This window comes from Petaurus breviceps, unplaced genomic scaffold, assembly GCF_028583685.1.
Source record: "Petaurus breviceps papuanus isolate PSGF00001 unplaced genomic scaffold, PetGlider_PUasm1.0 90822, whole genome shotgun sequence".
Lineage (NCBI taxonomy): Eukaryota > Metazoa > Chordata > Mammalia > Diprotodontia > Petauridae > Petaurus > Petaurus breviceps.
The window spans coordinates 14,460,283-14,463,118 of record NW_027187351.1 but is presented as its reverse complement, the minus strand read 5'-3'; the positions used below and the strand labels follow the sequence as shown (position 1 = coordinate 14,463,118).

General features: G+C 46.1%; 1 pseudogene; it reads right to left on the bottom strand.

Annotated features, from left to right (window-relative positions):
* Window positions 1–770: 770 nt before the first annotated feature.
* Window positions 771–1,304, bottom strand: LOC138148082 (large ribosomal subunit protein eL28 pseudogene; annotated as a pseudogene).
* Between the last annotated feature and the right edge of the window lie 1,532 nt (window positions 1,305–2,836).

Here is a 2,836-nt window from a genome sequence, read left to right as displayed (position 1 = left end):
TTTAGAAATTTTAATTATATGTGATATTTTTTCTCATTCTTTATTTTTATTATATATTATCTCATCTATAGTGAGTTAATGTTTTGACTGAACAGATAACCCAGAGACACACCCCATGTAAACAGTAAGTCTTTTCTTTGCTATTGTTAGTTGTTAAGTTAAATAGCATTTATCATTATCCAGGCACCATGCCAACTGCTAAAAATACATGTAAAATGAAAAAAATACCTTTTTGTCAAAGAGCTTACATTTTAACAGAGAAGATAATGCACAGAAGGAAGTTTAAAAAGGGAAGGTGAGGAGACTGATATGCAACTTGGTACTGGAAGTTCACAATACCACCTGGGGAGGAATGAGACATAGCTGTTGTGGGTTCTCTCTTTAAATGGACGTAGTTGGAGTAATCATCAATATGTAATTAGCTTAATTATTTGTGGTATTATTTGTTGCCCTCTATGAACATAATTTACTAATTTATCAGATATCCCTGGTTTTGTTTAATTCCCAAATAACATCTCACCTTCTATAGGAAGCCTTTATCAATCCCTCTTAATTCCAGGGCCTTCTCTCTAATTATCTCATATTTATCATATACATTACATTTGTATATGCATATATACATATACATACATACATGTACATGTGTGTGTTTGTATGTTTTCTCCTCCATAGATTGATAATGCCTTGAGGGTAGTGATTGTCTTTTGCTTCTGCTTGTATCCCGAGCACCTAGCACAGTTCCTAACACCTAATGGAAGCTGAGAAAATATTTATTGATTATTGAACAACATTTTTTTTTTTGGCAGTCTGACTTTATTAGCCAAGGGCAGGCCTGGCCCCTCAGGTGCTCTTGGGGGGCGTGTCCGCTTCTTCTTCACCACCACTGGCTTCTGGCTCCGAAGGATGGCGCTGGCCCTGCGCAGAGCGGCCCTGCGGAGGTCTTTCCGGTACTTGTTCTTGCGGATGGAGTGCTACTCGTTGTTAAGTGTGGCCCGGGAATTCTTGTTGATGGTGGTCCTGACTTAGGAGGTGGCAGGCTTCCTCTGACCTGCCCGCCGCTTCAGCACCACCACGATGCCCTTGCCCTCGGCCTCCAGCTCGATGCCCACTGTCTTCCTGTGAATGAACCCGTTGTAGCGGAACGAGTTCTGGGCCTTGAGGTTGTTGGGCTCGGTGCTGTACGTCTGCTTGTTGTGCTTGATGAGGAAGCTGGAGCAGTTGCGAAGGACCATCCACTGCAGGTGGGCCGACATGCGGGGGCTGCTCTCGCGGCGGCTGCTCTCGCGGCGGCTCCCGGAGACGGAAAGGAGGTGAGCAACATTTTTAATGTTCTAAAAAATATTTTATCCTGGAATGAAGTGACCTTGGTTCTTAAGAGCTCTTCCATCAAATCAGAAGTTCTGGCTCATTATAGCATTTTGCAAAGTCTGCAAGATTGGTCCTGAAAAAACCTGCTTTGAGTGGTATTACCATAGGATGCATATTTGCTTTTGCAATGATGATGGTAGAATGAAGGAAAGGAGGCAGAGAGTGTTAATAATCACAGCTTTTAGATTGTTAACAAATTTTATTTTGAATGGTAGTCCCCAATTATGAGATCATTAGATACTTACCAATGAGTGAACAGTGCTGGAGGGCCTGAATTATATTAATCTTTATATTCTTTCTATTAAAAAAAAAAAGAATCCACCAATCACCTGAAAAACATTACAAAAAGAAAACTCCTAGGAATACTGTAGCCATACTCCAGAGTTCCCAGGTCAAGTAGAAAATATTGAAAGCTGATGGGGGAGGGGGAGGGGTTTATGGGCGGTGCCATGGTTGTTTTGAATGAATATGTATAAGTTTGATGGGGTGATCTCCATATAAGGCCATGGGGGTGATCACCATATGAGGCCATAAATGTAAAACTGCGATGTGATTGGCTCGGATTCGCTATATATTTTCTTGTGTGAGAGGGCGCTCTCTCTCTCTCTCTCTCTCTCTCCCCCCCCCCCCCGCCATGTAACTGTTGAAGAATAAACCACCCCGCTTCACTCCTCCGCCTTCTGTCTGGTGTTTTTTCCCCGTGAGGGGCCGGTGACGACCGAAGACCCGGGATGGGTAAGTGAGAGGGCCGTGGGGCTAGTCGTCTAGATCTGTTGTGAGGGCAAACGCCCGCAACAGATTTTGGCGCCCAACGTGGGGCTGACCCTTCGGGACGACTAGCTGGCGGACGGTCTGCTGGACGCAGCTGGTCTGCTCCAGTCGCCAGACAGCCTCGAGGCCACGGTAGCCTCGGGAAGAGGATAGGATGGGAACAGGGCATAGTATCCCTGTATTTAGGCCGGAGGAGAAGGGGGTGATAGCGGCGCAACTTTATAAGCTCTGCGCCCAAAGGGGGGCAAAAATCCCCATTAAGACCTGTAGGGAGTTTATAGATAAGATCTGGGACATATGCCCTTGGGTCAGGCATGTCGGCATACAGGCCGATAGATGGAGAGTTGTGGGACAGCAGATGGCAGCTTTTGAGAATGGCTGCCCTGGTTCGCTGACACCCACTGATTTTTCGGTTTTTAAGATAGTGGATGCGGCATTGAATCCTTCCCCGATTGCCGCTTCCCGGTCCTTGGCCACACAGGTGGGCTCCTCATTAGCCGGGTCAGATTCAGAGTCAGAAAAAGGAAAGAATAAGGAATTGAAGGACCCAGGGGGCTTCGGTCAATATCCGTGGGAGGACTTAAGAGCTGTGGTAATGAATCAGGCGGCGGATAGTTCCGCTAGCAGTTCAGAAGGGGAAGATGAAGGTAAAAGGAGTGGGCGCCAAGAGGGCGCCCAGGGATCGAGGGAGAGAAGA